Source organism: Myodes glareolus, chromosome 15, assembly GCF_982192425.1.
Source record: "Myodes glareolus chromosome 15, mMyoGla1.1, whole genome shotgun sequence".
Lineage (NCBI taxonomy): Eukaryota > Metazoa > Chordata > Mammalia > Rodentia > Cricetidae > Myodes > Myodes glareolus.
Genome location: NC_142040.1, coordinates 15,654,911 through 15,673,750, shown reverse-complemented (window position 1 = coordinate 15,673,750; position 18,840 = coordinate 15,654,911).

Below are 18,840 nucleotides of genomic sequence, written 5' to 3'. Positions count from 1 at the left end.
TATAAATGTATACTTTAAATTTGTCAAAAGGAAGTGACAGATCAAGTACAATGTAAACAACTACAGAGTTATTTTAGTCACATTCTCTAGAATCAAGCTGAAATAAAAGCATAATAGTGTACTATTTGAATGAGAAATGGTTTATTTATTATATACAATAGAATGCATATTTTAACAGGAATATAAACTTAAACTTTTAATTAAATGATTCAATTTATGTAGAAGTCTATTTTTCTAGGATGTTTAAAGTATATATTTCAGAAAATTAAATTTTGCTCTTTATTGTTTTCTTGCTACTCTTCAAATTCTGAGAATCATAGTACAGCATACTATTATTTCAGCACATCTCTTCATTGCTAAAGTAATTCTTCAAATAAATATTAATGAAAAATAAAGGAATATATTAATTGAATTTTAATGTTATTTTCTATTTTAATAATTTTATTTTGAATTTATGTTTTATGTACAGTTGCTTCCTTTTTAAATATTTCTTCAACTCCTTTTTAATTTTATACCCTATATTTTTACCATTGTTGTGTCTTTAATGCCTTCTAGATTCACCCCACATCCCATACAACCAAATTTTAATGTGGATTTCTAACATGTCTAAATCTCTATACAGTTACATCTATATATTTATCTATCTAAGTGGATAGATGGAGAGAGAGACAAAGACAGAGACAGAAACAGAGAGAGACAGAGAGAGACTGAATGGAGTTGTGCTATTATTACACTATAGTGGAGTTATTACCCTTTCTATAAATCTCATGCCTAAAGCTACTATATATAAAACCCAGCACTAGGAAGGGATTACTTCTTTTTGGGTATAGAACACCAAATATTGGAGTCTACCATCATTGTTCTTTGTTACCCTGTAGACCTAGGCAGTAAGTCCCAGTCGTTTCAAGTTATAATTTGAATCTATACTTTAGTCATGATTGCTCTATAACTCTATCCTTCATAATTGATGTTTTCTTTCTTTGTCCATACTTTATGCTGCATACTAAAATCATAGTTAAACTTTTTAAAACATACAACTGTATCTGCTAGTATGAAAATACAAAAGTAGATAAATTAGTTAAGAAAGCATTTTTTTTACTTCTTCCTTTATCTAAAAGACTTTTCTCACATAATATACCCTGATGTGGATTTCTTTACCACCAGTACTTCCCGATATCTGCTCCCTTCTAGATCCACCACCTTTATGTTTCCTATTAGAAAACATAGAGGCTTTCTGAAAATTAAATGAAATAAAATAATTAATACAATGGAACTGCCCAAAACAAACAACAGACATAAAAGAGCTCAAGGAAAGGCACAAGAAACAGAGAAACACTAGCTTGTACTCTCAGAAATCCTAAAAACATTCTAAATTGGAAGCCATAATATATATGCAAATGATTTTCAGGGTAAAAAGAAAGATAAAAATATTAATATATATAATAAATTAAAATAGAAATAATAACATAAAATTATTTTTTAAATAATTTTTAAAATTATTTAAATAATTTTTAAATTATTTTAAAAATTTGACATAACATTATGTCTTGACATAATTATGTCTTGACATAACATTATGAAACAAGATACCTCTAAATGTAATGTTGACTTTGTTTCTTTTGGGTCATTTATAGAATTGGCCATGTAGCCTGCCCTTCACAGTAGTTTGTTTCTACAGTGAGATTCCTGTGGAACAAACTGCATTTTCATTTGCAAGCGGCTATCAACTGGAGATGGTTTCTATGCATTAATGATGAAATGCTACTGATCACTTGGTTCATTTATGTATTGGTTATTTTTCTGTTTGTAATCATCAAATACCTGACAAGAAGTAATTAATGGAGGAATGTTTAATTTGGATGCTCAAACGATTTGAGAACACAAATATAAAGGGCCTATGCAATCTGTTTTTGTATATTTAATATATATTGCATTATATGCATATTGTTTTTAGAGGATTTGTTTACTTTTATTTTATATGTGTTGGTCTTTTGCCTTTATGTATGCTTGCATATCACATTTGTGCAATGACTGCACAATGCAGAGATCACACGGTGACACTGGAATCTCTGGAACTGTAATTATAGATGTTATTTCACTGCCATTTGGGTTCTGAGGAATGAAAGTGTGTCCTCTGGAAGAGCATCCAGGGCTCTTAACATTTTATTCACCTCTCTAAACTCTATATGTTTCATTATTATACTATACAACACTATTTCAATATTTCTAAAGTTATGTGGATTGAAAACATGAAAATACTATTAAGGTAACAATGCATTTAAAAGAGTTAATAATTTATTTTTCCAAATTGGTCTGTGCGTGCACATTCTTTTTAAGTGCATTATGTGTTTGTGTGTATTTATATATTTGTGCATGTGTGTGTATGTGTGTTTGTATGGTATATGTGTATGTGTGTATGTATATGTGTATGCTTATATATGTATGTGTTCGTGTATTTTTGAGTTATCAACAATCTTTCAGTTAATCAACATCTCACCGACTGGGCTAAATTAGTCAACTGTTGAACTCCAGGTACCCCTCTGTACACCTCTACACCCCACTGGATTATAAGTACATGTCTCCATGCCCACATTTTAATGCAAGTCTTATGGTCTGAGCTCAAATACTCTGACTTGTACAGTTATCTCCTGCGAACTGAGTCATCACTCATATACTTCTCTACTCTAATGTTAAAAGATGCCTAGTGAGGAGGATGACTATGCATTGCTATACAGATGAAAGCTGTATCTAATAACTGAAATAAAATCATCCATAGGCTAATATATTCCGTGTGGTTAGTCTATTTCAGAATAACAAACAGTACATTTTCCAAAACTATAAGTCTGCAATTTAGTGACATCCATGCTAAATATTTCTATAGTGTTAGTACACTGTCTAAAGAAATATTTCATGTGACAGAATATGGGAAAAGTACATATTTTATATAAAAACAAATCTAATAATTGTTTTGGTTCTATTTTTTCTTTCCTTTAAAAGAAAAATGTTTCCTGAAGAATTTGAGTGTACTTTGTAAATTATTAATACCACAATGTACTTTAGGGAAGCAGTCACAGTAATGGATTCAGACATCACATCTCTGGATAGTAACTTTGTACTTTCCTTCAGGTAAAGAAAATGAAAAATATTGATTCTGTGAAGCCATGTGAGTGTAGAAAAGGTCAGTTTTTGACCCTTTGTGTCTTGAAGTTTTTTATTTCAGTCTGCAGATGTTCAACTCTTGTACATATCTTTTATAGAAAATAATCCATTTATGAATTTTCCAATTAAGTTACGGACTCTTACTTAAAATAAGCCTAAGTTTCAGCAAGTTCCTTACATGGCTCTTTTAAAATTATCTGTTTCACCTTAGCAAGATATATATCAGTTAACATTGAGATAACAAAATACACTCTTGGCAGAGGTTTCTGTTATGCCCAGTCCCACAGTAAACACATGAAAGCTATATTATTTACAACACTGCTTGGTCAATAGCTTAAGTGTATTGCTAGTTAGCTCTTATATCTTAAATTAACCCATTTCTCTTATTTTATAACTTATCATGAGGCTTATGACCTAATGACAAGATTCTAGCTGCCAGATCTCCTTTGGGGCTCACTGACTTCATCCTTCTTTCTCCCAGAATTCAGTTTAGTTTTCCTACCTAGCTATTTTTTGCTAAGCCACAGGCCAAAACAGCTACATATAACAAAACAGGTATTAAGCAAGAATTATAGTTACAACATTTATATATATATATATTATCTTTCACTATAACTAAGAAAAATTATTATTATAATAACCTATTCTTCAACTACATCAAAGACTCCAGAAGAATATAATATTACCTAAATAAACAGGAAGTGCATTGTAAGCAACTTTCAAAACTCTAATTGACAGAGACATCTTGCTGTCTGGACAGTCAGGTAAAGTTCTGTATCATTGGTGCATCCATCTTCAGTCTACAGGTCCATAGTATCCATCAGACTTTACCATGGAGCAGAAAATTTGAAGATCTGTTTTGATTTGTAATGGCAAAGTACATCAGTTGCTTCCTTCTTTGTTCTGCAGAAGGTCTGGCAGATTCTTTTATGAAGCAGGAACCCCAAAGGACAATCTCACCTTTAGGCAAATCCACAGTCATTTTCCTGTGGGTCCTGCAAGTCCAGTCGAACAGTTTAGGCAAGAGCAGTTTCTTTCCCAATGACTAAGAAACTCCATGAGGAGCCTCTTTGATGCCCATCATCATCATCTTGAAGTAGGTTGGTGCTGCCAGGAGCAGATATGTCTCACTGTCATGAAAAATTCTAACGTCTTAAAGCATTTTAAATTCCATATTCTGAAAGTATCTGAAAGATTTGAAGAACAGCTATATAACTGAAATATATCTCTATATATTTAGAAAACCTAAATAACATGACTATAAGCTTGATTATTTTAGGTGATTATCTATTAACCTTTATTTCTTAATTATACATTACATTTTTAAATGAGCTGCACAAACACAATAATCAAGAGCAGAAATATATATATATGCACACACACACATATATATATATATAAAACAAAATTGATCTTAAATTTTATCAATAAACCAATCAATATAACAAGATCCATACCATTGCAAGGTATACATCTCTACATATATCTACCTTTAAATGCAAACAAACATTTATAAACAACCCTTTAGGGAATTTGGGTATAGTTCTCTCCAAACTACTTTCTGCTGATTATTGGGTGAAACGTTTCTAGGGTTCACGAAAGCCTCTCAGGGAGTCTTGTTCCATCAAACCGGTTAGTCTATAAGGAAGCCCCAGGTTCTCATTCTCTGTGGAAACAAAAGCAGAACATCTTTTCCAAAGCAATGTATACTTAAACCCAAAATTTGAAATCAAGATACCTTTAAAATATGTACATTGATATAGCCTAGAAGCCCCCAGAATCAAATATCTCTCTGTAGTCAAAAAGTTTAAAGAAAACACAATAATATATATAATACAGACTCTCTGTGTATATTATATGTTTATGAGGTTTATTTTTCATTACTCTTTGTGATTTATGACTGTACTCTTACTCTTTAAAGACTATACCTTTTAAAAAAACCTATTTATTTCTTTCTATAACTGTCTATATTCTTTCTCTTTTTCTCACACATACATACGTTTATCCAACACCGTGACCCATTTAATGGTTTTTTTAAAAATTTACTTATTTATTTATTTATAAAAATTTCCACTTCCTCCCCTCCTCCCAATACCTTCCTCTTCCCCACTCCGTCCTCCCTCTCAAGTCCTAAGAGCAGTCAGAGTTTCCTGCCCTGTGGGAAGTTCAAATTTCTCCCCCCTCCCTCCAGGTCTAGGAAGGTGAGCATCCAAACAGACTAGGATCCCAAAAAATCAGTTCATGCAGACAAAACAAGACCCAGTGCCATTATCAATAGCTTCTCAGTCAGCCCTCATGTCAGCCACATTCAGAGAATCCGGTTTGATCACATGCTCGTTCAATCCCAGTCCAGCTGGCCTTGGTGAGCTCTCATTCGATTAGTCCCCTTGTATCAGTGGGTGAACACACACCTCACGGTCCTGACTTCCTTGTTCATGTTCTCCCTCCTTTTGCTACTCATTTGGAACTTGGGGGCTCAGTCCAGTGCTCCAACATGGGTCTCTGTCTCTATCTCCATCCATCGTCGGATGAAAGTTCCCTCTGATCCTGACTTCCTTGCTCACATTCTCCCTCCTTCTGCTTCTCATTTGGACCTAGGGAGTTAAGTCCTGTACTCCGATGTGAGTCTCTGTCTCTATCTCCATCAATCGACAAATGAAGGTTCTGTGGTGATATGCAAAATATTCATCAGTATGGTTATGGGCCAAGGCCAGTTCAGGCACCCTCTCCTCTGCTGCCCAGAGTACAATCTGGGGACCTCTCCTTGGGCCTGGGAACCCCTCCAGAATCAAGTCTCTTGCAAACCCTAAAATGGCTATCGTGAAAGGTGATGTTTCTCTGATTTCCCTTTGTGCTTCTTTATCCTTCATGTATAGGAGGGCAACTGATTTTTTGGAGTTGTTCTTGTATCCTCACACATTACTAAAGGTGTTTATCAGTTGTAGGAGTTCTTTGGTAGAGTTTTGGGGGTCACTAATGTATACTATCATATCATCTGCAAATAACGAAAGTTTAACTTCATCCTTTCCAATTCAAATCCCATTGATCCCTTTATGTTGTCCTATTGCTATTGCTAGAACTTCAAACACAATATTGAAGAGGTATAGAGAGAGTGGACAGCCTTGTCGTGTTCGTGATTTTAGTGGAATGGCTTTGAGTTTCTCTCCATTCAATTTGATGTTAGCTGTAGTCTTGCTGTAAATAGCTTTTATCATATTTAGTTATGATCCTTGTATCCCCAATTGCTCCAACATCTTTATCATAAAGGGGTGTTGAATTTTGTCAAATGCTTTTTCAGTATCCAATGAAATGATCATATTTTTTTTCTTTCAGTTTATTTATATGATGGATTACATTGATAGATTTGCGTATGTTGAACCAGCCCTGCATTTCTGGGATGAAGCCTACTTGATCATAATGGATAATTTTTCTAATGTGTAATTTTATTGAGATTTTTCACGTTAATGTTCATTAGTGAGACTGGCCTGTAATTCTCTTTCCTGGTTGTGTCTTTGTGAGGTTTTGGTATCAGAGTAACTGTAGCTTCATAAAAAGAGTTTGGCAATGACTCTTCTGTTTCTATATTGTGAAATACATTAAGGAGTATAGGTATTAGCTCTTCCTGGAATTCTACCATTCTGCATTGAAACCATCTGGTCCTGGGCTTTTTTTAGTAGGGAGATTTTTGATAACAGCTTCTAATTCTTTGCAACTAACAGGTCTATTTAGATTGTTCACCTGTTCGTGGTTCAACTTTGGTATATGGTACTTATCTTAAAAAATGTCCATTTCTTTTACATTTTCCAATTTTATGGCATACAGGCTTTTGTAGTAAGATCGAATGATTCTCTGAATTTCCTCTGTGTCTGTGGTTATGTCCCCTTTTTCAATTCTGATCTTATTAATTTGCATGTTCTCTCTCTGCCATTTGATTAGTGTGGATAGGGGTTTGTAGATTTTGTTGATTTTCTCCAAGAAACAGCTTTTTGTTTCATTGATTCTTTGGATTGTTTTCTGTATTTCTATTTTGTTGATTTCACCCCTCAGTCTGATTATTTCCAGTCTTCTACTCCTCCTGGGTGAATCAGCTTCTTTTTTTCTAGAGCATTCAGGTGTGCTGGTGTGTTGTTAAGTCTCCAATGTGTGCTTTCTCCGTTTTCTTTAGTTGGGCACTTAGTGCTATGAACTTTCCTTTTAGCACTGCTTTCATAGTGTCCCATAGGTTTGAGTATGTTGTGTCTTTATTTTCATTAAATTCACGGAAGACTTTAATTTCTTTCTTTATTTCTTCCTTGACCCAGAGGTGATTTAGTAGTTGACTTTTCAACTTCCATGAGTTTGTTGGATTCCTGGTGGTAGCATTGTTGTTGAATTCCAACTTTAATCCATGATGATCTGACAAGACACAGGTGGTTACTAATATTTTTTTTGTATCTGTGGAAGTTTACTTTGTTGCCCAGTATGTGGTCAATTTTCGAGAAGGTTCCATGAGCTGCAGAGAAAAAGGTATATTCTTTCCTATTTGGGTGGATTGTTCTATAGATGTCTGTTAAGTCCATTTGATTCAATACCTCCAATAATTCTCTTATTTCTCTGTTAGGTTTCTGTCTGATTGACCTGTCCATTGGTGAGAGAGGTGTGTTGAAGTCTCCTACTATTAGTGTGTGTGGTTTGATGACTGCCTTGAGTTCTAGGAGTGTTTCTTTTAAATAAGTGGGTGTCTTTATATTAGGGGCATAGGTATTCAGGATTGAGACTTCCTCCTGATTAATTGTTCCTGTTATGAGTATGAAATGTCCATCTCCATCTCTTCTGATTGATTTTAATTTGAAGTCAATTTTGTTAGTTATTGGAATGGCCACACCCGCTTATTTCTTAGGTCCATTTGCTTGGAAAACCTTTTCCCAACCCTTTAGTCTGAGTAGGTGTCTGTCTTTGTGGTTGAGGTGTACTTCTTGTAAATGGTAGAATGTTGGATCATGTTTTCGTATCCAATGTCTAAGTGTGTGCCTTTTATAGGTGAATTGAGTCCATTGATATTACATAATATTAATGACCAGTCGTTTTGACTCCAGATATTTTCCTTATTTTGGGGGGGGGTGGGTAGTAGAGTGTGTGTGTTTCCCTTCTTTGAGTTGTGCTTGTGAAGGGTTGCTAGATGTCTGAGTTATTGTAGGCAGTATTGGCAATGTTGGATTCCTTGGGTTATGATTTTCCTTCTAATACTTTCTGTAATACTGGATTTGTGGCTACGTATTGTTTAAATTTGTTTTTATCCTGGAATATTTTATTTTCTTCGTTGATAGTGAATGATAGCTTGGCTGGGTATAGTAGTCTGGGCTTGCATCTATGGTCTCTTAGTTTCTGCAGTAACTCTATCCAGGACCTTCTAGCTTTCATGGTATTCATAGAGAAGTCTGGTGTAAGTCTGATCGGTTTACCTTTATAAGTTACTTGACCTTTTTCCTTTGCAGCTCTTAATATTCTTTCTTTAATCTGAAAGTTTTGTGTTTTGATTATTATAAGGCGAGAGGATATTTTTTTTGATCCAATCTATTAGGTGTTCTTGAATCTTCCTAAGGATATCGTTCTTTAGGTTGGAAAAGTTTTCTTCTATAATTTATTGAATATATTTTCTGGGCCTTTGATCTACAATTCTTCTCCATCTTCTACCCCTATTATTCTTAGATTTGTTTTTTTTTTTTATTGTGTCCCACATTTCCTGAATATTTTGTGATGCGAGTTTGTTGGATTTGCTGTCTTATTTGGTCAGAGCGTTTATTTTCTCTATGGTGTCTTCAGAATCTGAGATTCGTTCTTCTATCTCTTGTATTCTATTGGTTATGCTTGTTTCTTAAGTCTCTGTTTGTTTACCTAGATTTTCCGTAGCCAGCCGGCCCTCGGTTTGTGTTTTCTTCATTGCCTCCATTTCAGTTTTCAATTCTTGAACTGTTTCCATTTCCTGTTTCATTGTTTTTTCTTGGTTTCCCAGGGTTTCATTTATGGATTTAATCATTTCTTCAAACTTTTTGTTATACTTCTCTTCCTTTTCTTTATTCATTTCTTCAATTTTTTGTTATACTTCTCTTCCATTTCTTTACAGCAGATTTTCACCTCCTGTTTAAGTTCCTCTATTATTTTCATATAGTTCTGCTTAGAGTCGATTTCTTCTATTTCTTCTGGAGTAGGGTGTTCAATTCTTCTAGTTTTGCGATCCCTGAATTCTGGTGATGTCATGTTGCCTTTCAGGTTGTTGGAGGAATTCTTGCATTGGTGCCTGCCCATCTCTTCCTCTCTGAATGGAACTCCTCAGCACTGAAGTAGGGATAGTTGGTATTCCAAGGACATAGGAGACAGAAAGGGAGACCTTTCTGGATAGAATTCCTCAGCACTGAAATAGGAATAGTTGGTATTCCAAGGACACAGGAGACAAAAGGGTAACCGTGGTGGCCAAGTAGAGTCCAATGGAACACAGAAGACCCTGCAGCATAAGCTGAGGTTGGAGGGGCTTTGCTCTCTCCTGGGACAGTCTGCCCTGCATAGCCCAGACTCACCTGTCTGGTTGGAACTCCTCAGTACTAAAATAGGGACAGCTGGTATTCCAAGGACAAAGGAGACAAAAGGGTGACAGTGGGGGCAGGGAAGAGTCCAATGGAAAACCGAAGACCCTGCAGCATAAGCTGAGGGGGGGGGGCTGTGCTATCTTCCGGGACAGTCTGCCCCTGGTAGCCCGGACTCACCCCTCTAGTTGGAACTCCTCAGCACTGAAATAAGGACAGCTGGTATTCAAAGGACATAGGAGACAAAGGGGCCTAATGGTCTTTTTCATCTGAATCTGTCTTTATTGTGTATCTATAATTACTTTCTGAACAGGGGCACTTTTATTTTTTAATGCTAAGCAGGTATGGCTAGGACTAAGGCAAATTTGTATTTTGGTTCTGCCTAGTCTAACATGACAGAAGCATGTTCACAGTCTCTGTGAGCCAGGCAAACTGCCTCAGTTCCAAGTAAGCAGAAGGTCTATGTCACACCATTGAGCAGTTTTTAACATAAATGCTTCTTCTGAAAGCGGCGGAGTTGTTTGTGCAACTAGCACTAACCAGCAAACCTTGTTAAATGAGCTGTGTGTTTTTTGCTCTTGCTGCTGAGTCAGGAAGAACACTCTTAAACTCGTTGCCAGCAAACAGAGTCCATCCAAAATAAATAAATAAATAAAATTGCTGGTTATCAAGAAACTGTGCTTAACTCTGTACTTTTGTGTCTAGAATTTCTTTCCAAGCTCTCTCAGATTTTATGTGGATTTAGCTATCACACATTGCTATGTCAATACTCTGACAACAATACACAGACGAAAATCAAAACTGTCTAAAGTGTGGAACTTTAAAAAAAATGAAAGCCTGGCAAATAATTCTAACATATTATATAATATAAAACTAGTTTCACCTAAGAGTGACACATTTTTTTTTTATTTCTGAGGGACTATATTGGCTAATTCTCTCTAATAAAAATTTTCCATCATAAAGTTTGATCTCATTTATTGATACCACCTTAATCGACAGATATTGCATTGTCAGATGAACTGACTTAGCTCTTCTGAATACAACTGCCTATCTCTAGACCTTTCTGCTATTGTTCCTTAATAACACTTTGAAAATCAAGTCAGCTTATGCTTTATATCTTTTACAAATGTACCTGCTTTACTTTCTTCCTGGGGTCCATGTAGCCCATGGAATGTTCATTTCTGTTTGTTCCCCTTAAAAACCACTTGTCTTGCAAATTCCACCTAACATATCATATGTAGCATTTATTCCTCATGTGTCTAATTTAGTGTAATTTTTACTGTACAAGCAAAACTTGAAAACCTAGAATTCTTATTGCCTTACAGTTTTGTCGATGAAGCCTTAAAGTATGGCTGAACTGGGCCATCACTCAGTGTCTCTCATCAGTCTGTCATTAAAGTTTTGTAGCAAATTAGAATCATATCAATAATTCTGCTTGAAGAGCTAGCTACCATAGGTAGTGAGAGGAAACCTCCACGGTGAAAATTGTAACATGTTCATAAATGCTGCAGTGGGAAGAGAAGCTAGCTCAAAAGGAAGATTAAAGATTAGAATGATGAATTTAGAACACTGAGGAAGATGAACAAGAAAGTTCATAACTAGGTTTTAAATAACTACTGTAAAGAATAAGGGAAGGAAAAGAGCCCTGGGCTAGTTATGGCAGGCATGCTGAGTTCTTCTGCAAGCCTTTGAATATTACATGTAAAGCTCTTTTGTACTTTCATATATTCTTGCTTCTAACACAGATTGTATTGGCCTAAATGGTGATTCTAAGCTACATTCTACCTATTTCAGAAATCAGAGTGCAAACTATTCCATAAACAAATAATTAAAACAACTACAGCTACTTGACCGCTGTGAGAGCAAAGGTAAGTGTATTTAACATCAGCAAGTTCAGAGGGTTTAATAGTAGTCAAGACTAACAGTGAGTAGTCAACTTCAACAGCTGAAAAAGCAGTAGTCAGAGTTGAAAAGAAATCAAACAACCTGTCTTCAACTCCCTCTAAGTAGTAACTAGAAGTGTAAGGTCACCCATAGGTGGATGAAGGCTATGATCTCCACCAGCAGGGTATCTTTATAATTAATCATTTCCCTCGTAATCACCCCAGTCCTAGTCTAGTTTCTGCCACAACCCATTAAAAATCCCTAGACAAGGACTATCAGAGGCTTTTACTTCCTGAAAACACATTTTACTCTTAGGAAAGAGCCTTATATAAAAATATTATTTGACAGAGAAAGTTGCCAAGGCACTGTAAATCTCTGTATCAACTTAATGGTTGAGAATTCATTCTTAAACTCATTTGCAAAGCTCACCCCAGATTCTCACTGTCTGTTTACTATAACTATGACTATTTCTTTCCCAGTTTGATTTGTGTATATGGAAGTTGTTGATATATCAGTTAATTTTTCTTTAAAAAAAATGGTTAGCTGGGAAGACAAATAGCATCTTATCTGTTTATGACATTTGACATTCTTTTACTAAGAAGTATCACTGACTTTCCTCTAGCCAGTCCAAAGAAATACTTAAGCTGATAACATTGGAAGATGAAGCAGGCCAGATCAAATATTACATACCAGAGCTTTTCATTCATCATCCATCAGTATTCAAAAACCAGATGATTTAAATTCTATAATAACAATTTTGGAGCAATACAAACTTTGATTTGTTATACAATTTGCTCAATATTTCATCTGTTAAATGCTGAATGATTTCTTCTCCTTCTAGAAGAAGTATGTGAAATGACAGATGGAAATGTAAAATCTCTTTCTACTAAAAATCCAGTTGAAATATTTTCATATTTTGATAATATTTCTTTAATGTCACCTAAATTTATGTGTTATCTGGGTATGCTGCAGTTCAACCTAATAAGTAAAATGAATAATTTTGTTATCATACTCTCCTATTCCTAGGTCTGTAGTGAATGACTAAGGATGACCATGATCATAAGTTAAAACTTGAATTAATATCTGACTCTGTTTTTTTTCAATATTTTGACCCCTTTACTTTCACCACCACCTTCAAGGAATATTAGATTTCTTTGGCTCCTATCTCCTAAATCTCTTGTGATACTTCCTATTAGACTTTTTTTGCTTGCATTTTTCCTGATACATAAATATAGCTCATTTCAAAAGTGTGTCACCCTGTGTGCTTCTGCTCCGAGCTTATAGGAATTATACATATGTGAAAATAAGTTTATCCCATTAAATCATGCAAACATGCTAATCTACAAACTTCTGAAATAAAAACAGTGAAAAAATCTGAGGATCCTTCATATGACTTTCTTTGCCTTCTTAAAAATAGAGTGATAAAAGTTAAGGCTTTTAGAACAAACTGATTTTCTATTATTTACTTTTAGAATAATGTTTGAAATATCAAATAACCTGAAGGATTTATCAGCAGCAAATAAGAGGTTGAGAATTCATTGTTAACCTCTATTCATCCATCTATCTAATCTATCTATCATCAGTCTATCTATCATATATATATACATTATATATATATATATATATATATATATATATATATATATATATATATATATATATAACAGTCACACTGACTCAGTAGGTGGACCAACCCCTCAAGGTCCTGCCCTCCTTGCTCATCTTCTCCCTCTTTCTGCTCTTCAACTGGACTTTGGGAGGTCAGCCCAGTGCCTTGATGTGGGTCTCTATCTCCATCCATCTCCAACCACAATGAGCCTGATAGAAGAGAAACTGGGAACTAGATTGCAACACATGGAAACAGGAGACCACTTCCTAGGTATAACCCCAGTAGCCCAGACAATAAAAGAAACAATGAATAAATGGGACCTCCTAAAACTGAGAAGCTTCTGTAAAGCAAAGGATACTGTCATTAAGACAAAAAGGCATCCTACTGAATGGAAGATCTTCACCAACCCACATCAGACAAAGGTGTGAACTCCAAAATATATAAAGAACTCAAGAAACTAGACATTAAAATTCTAAATAACGTAATTAAAAATTGCTACTGAACTGAACAGAGAATTCTCAACAGAAGTCCAAATGGACAGAAGACACTCAACTTTTTTAGTGATCAGGAAAATGCAAATCAAAACAACTTTGATATACAATTTTTTCTTTTGCTTTTGGTGCTGTGAATTGAATGTGAAGCCTTGGGTGTGTTTGCCCAGTGAGCTATATCTCCAACCTATAATGATACTTTGTTCTTATCACCCTCTCTGCTTTCTCCTATCCTTCCTCTACACTCTTACAAGTAACACTTTTAAATTACAGTGACTATTTTCCTATCCCTGATCTGGATTGATAATTCAAACGAATTAAAAATTCTTGACCTTTTTATTTTTGAGATTATAATTTAAATGCATTTCTCTCTTTCCTTTCTCTAAACACTCCCGTATACCACTCCCTGTGCTCACTCACACTGCAGTATCTGTTTTTACTAAATTTTATTACAGGCATATATATATATATATATATATATATATATATATATATACATACATATATGTGGGTGTGGGTGTGGGTGTGGGTGTGTATTTCTAAATATATCCTGTTGAGTCCATATAATATTACATGTGTGTGTTCTTTGGGGTTGTCATTTTGGTATTGGACAAGCAATTAGTGAACTCTTCCCTGGGGAAGAATATCTTTCCCTCTCCCAGATTTCCACAGTCACCTCTAATTCTTTGTATTTGTTTGTTTTGGTTATTGTTTTTCAAGAAGGGTTTCCCCGTAAAACAGTCCTAGCTTTACTGTAGCTTGCTTAGAAGACCAGGCTGACCTCAAGCTCACGGAGATCTGCTTACCTCTGCCTCCCAAGTTCTGGGTTTTAAGGTGTGCACCACCACGTACTGGCTGGCTATAATTCTTAGTGTGAGAGAGAGGCTTCATGGGCTTCTCCACTTTCTCTTCTGCATATCCATTAATCATCTGTTTTTTTTTTTTGGCTCATGTTTGGACAGTCACGTTGGTGACGTTTTATAGATATATTTCTATTGTTACTAGAAGAAACAATTTCATGGCAAATATAGCAATCTTCCCTATGTTCTGGCCCTTATAATCTTTCTGCCACCTCATTTGGAAATATTCCCTTAGCATTATATGCAGAAGTATTTCTTATATTTATCCACTGGGAGTGGGCTCTACAAATCTTAATTTATACCAGTTTTTATTTTCTGTACTGGGTCTCCATATCTTTTATAAATTGATTTTACAATCAATCATTATTACATATCCTTAGTGTAATCTAATTATTATTCCAGGGGTATAATATATTATACCAGGGGTATAATATATTATACCAGGGGTATAATATATTATACCAGGTGTATAGCTCATAACTAGAAGACACTTAAGGTGACAAATGAAATGAAACTGAAAACTAATAAATAAATTTCATAGATCTCATATTTAACCTAAATGCTTGTTAGGGGAATTATTAGAAGAATGTGTGCATAATTAGGTTATTTCTCAAGGAAATATACTATTTATCAGACTTTTTGAATATTACTGGACTAGTGTGAGAACTCTTGTATAGTATGTGAACAGAACGATACACTTTATTTTCAAATTCTTAGCAATCAAATAGACTTGCTACCAATATTTTTAATGTGTGCTGAATAGAAAGTAATAATAGCCTACAAGACTATTGACAAAGCTTGAGATAGTTGTGTCACCACACTGTATAGATTTCTTATAGTTTCCTTAATTAGAATCCTGGCCTCCTAAGGCAGGCATTTGAATATATAAAAAATGTATTTCAATCTTTTAAGTAACCACTAGTTAGTGTCATAAGCACTCCATCATTAATACAATCAGAAAATAACTATTACTTACAGGAAGGTTCTGGATTTAATAATGCTTAGTATTGCCATTGATGCTGCTACTACTACTACTGAAAATAAATTCTCAGGACATATTTAAAATATATTTATATTATTGAGAAATTTGGTTCTAAGCTCATGATCAGAATACACACACAGACACTCAGACACACACACACACAAAGTTATACATAGACTGTGTAAATTTACCCCTTTACTAATTGTGGAAAATCCCCTTACACTTGAACAGGGTAGTCTAAGAAAATTCCAAATAAATACAGATTACTTCTGTTGCACTTGATCGCCTCTTATAGGGTGAAGGTAAGTGTGATGGTTTGAATGTAATTAATTGGACTGCATAATCTCATAGGGAGTAGCACTGTTAGAAGATGTGGCTTTGCTCTAGTGGATGTGGTCTTGAGGGAGGAACTGTGTCACTGTGGGCATAGCCTTTGAGGCTTCCTATGCTCAGTATATTCTCTAGTGTCTCAATTGACTTCCTGTTGCCTACAAGATGTAGCACTCTTAGCTCCAGCACATCTGCTTGCATGCTTCCATCCTCCCTATTGTGATGAAAAATGACAGAACTTTTGAAACTGTAAGTGAATTATGCCAGTTGAATGATTGTTTTATAAGGTTTGTTGTGGTCTTGATGTATCTTCACAGCAATGAAATCCCTAACTAAGACAGTAAGTTTCCATTGCTGGGGACACAAGACAAAAATAAAAGTAGTCTTCTGTACTGTATATCTAGGCATACTAATGTTCCATCTCTCTCGCACACACTGTCTCTCTCTCCTTTTATAAAAATAAGCTTATTAATTGCTTATCTCTTTTCTCTGAATTGAAACATCTTCCCCAAGGGATATGTTCTATACAAAAGGAATAAATGAAACATAAAGCTTAGGAAATAAAATAATAAATCTCAGGAATCTTTTGAAACTTACAAACTCCACAATGCCTCCCTCTAATGTTCATACAATCAGTAGCAATTCCTGGGATGAGGAGACTCTCTGATCATCTGATATACACATGACTACATGGATAAATCTTTTGTAGGTCATTTCATGGAAGGTGGACTTTTAAGAGAGATAATTCCCCTGTATTTGTAAGTAAACTCTGATCCATACTCCTGTCAGTCACCTCAACGGTTGTGTCATGGTTCACTGACCTGTATTTGCAGGAATATGTTTCTTTTATGTGTCACCAGTGCCACAACTAATGTGAATATAGATAAAGATGATGTTGAAAAGTTGCATCTAGCCATTTCATTATCATCTAGCAAGAGGAAACAACTCACTCCTTTAAAATTTGTGTAAATGCAAAGCTTTGTCATATTCGATTCTTTTTAATTTTATAGTGTCTTATTTTTAATTTAAAATATTTGAGGGGGTCATTCTTTTCTTTTTGGATTTCTTTTTTTAATTGATTTTTTGATCTATACGTTTTTATCTGCTTTTCTCTCTTCCTCTTCCCTCACCTTCAGCAGTCTCCCATGGTTACCTGTCCTGAATTTACACCGAAGATCTTGTATTTTCATACTTCCCTTGTAGAATAGATCCATTTATGTCTCTCTTAGGGTACTCACTGTTGCTATGTTCTCTGTGATTGTGAAAACTAAATCAAAACAACTCTGAGGTTCCATTCTACACCTGTAAGAATGGCCAACATCAAACACGCTGATGACAACTTATGCTGGAGAGGTTGTGGGGTAAAGGAACCACTCTTGCATTGATGGTGGGATGGCAATCTGGTACAGCCCTTTTGGAAATAAGTATGGTGATTTCTCAGAAAATTAAAAAACAACCTTCCTCAAGACCCAGCAATACCACTTTTGGGTATATAACTAAAGGATGCCCAGTTGTACCACAAGGACATGTACTCATTTATGTTCATAGCAGCATTGCTTGTCTTAGCCAGAACCTCTAAAGAACATAAATGCGCCTTGAACTAATAATGGATAAGAAAAATGTGGTACATTTATACAATGGAATACTACAGAGCAGAAAAATAATGACATCTTGAAATTTGCAGGCAAATAAATGGATCTATAAAAGCTCATATTTAGTGAGATATCTCAGAACCAGAAAGACAAATATCATATGTACTCATTCAAAAGTGGCTTTTAGACATACAGCAAAGAAAACCAGTATAGTGTGTTTTTGTATTGTTAATACACTAATGATTGTGTCTTTTGGTAACCATACTGTAGTGTTGGTATTTTCTATAATTACTATACTTTCCTGCCACAGTAAGATAAATTTTAGATTAGAATGAAAATAGAAAGCAAGTTCTTGTTGCCAACTGTAAAAGAAATCATATATGATAACAAGTTTTTCATTTTTAGTTCTTTAATGAGTTTAATATGAATAATTGTTAGTCTGCTAAACTAGTAACAACTATAACTTCAGACAAAGTTTAGTTTGTCTGCTGATATTCTGAGTATTCTAAGAAAAGACAAGTTTTATTGGTTAAAAAAAGAGCGATCCAACCAGATTCTCTGAATGTGGCCGGATTCTCTGAATGTGGCTGGCTCGGAGTCTTTCTGAAAAGCCATTGACAATGACACTGGGACTTGTTTCCTCTGCATATACTGGATTTTGGGGATCCAGTCTGTCTGGACACTCACCTCCCTGGACCTGGAGAGGGGGAGAGGAACTTGAACTTCCCACAGGGCAGGAAACCCTGACTGCTCTTAGGGATGGAGAGGGAGGAGGAAAGGGAGTGGGGGGAGTGGGAGGGTGTTGGGAGGAGGGGCGTAAATGGAAACTTATTATTTAATAAAATTACTTTCAAAAAAAAGAGGGTAAATAATTTAAAATTTTTGTACTGATTATAGTTTATTTGATTTTTATTATACTTATATCAAATACTAAAATGTATCATTTCAAAAAACCTAAAGCTAAGAGCAGATACTTTATAAAGTCTAAAGAGCATCAATTCAATTATGTTCAAAAAGGTCTAATGAATACTATCAATTATTCTCTAGTCATGAATACTTGAGGCAGATTAATTACCAATACAGGCAATAATTTTAGTCTTCATAGAATTTAAATTCTAGTGCAAAGTAGATTGTCAGTAATTCATCAAAAATAATTAGTACCTCTTGCTGTAGGAACTCCTTCAGCCAGTAGTCTTTAAGATACTTGGACATGGCCTCTTAAACCATGAATGCTTACATAATAGCTCTCTCTCTCTCTCTCTCCAAGCTTTTGGATTCAGACCTGTTAAATGTTCATGCAAAGGGCTGTGATCTGTGAGTTTACCCCTAAATTAATAACCCTTTATTACACTCAATTCTGAGATAGTGTGAGA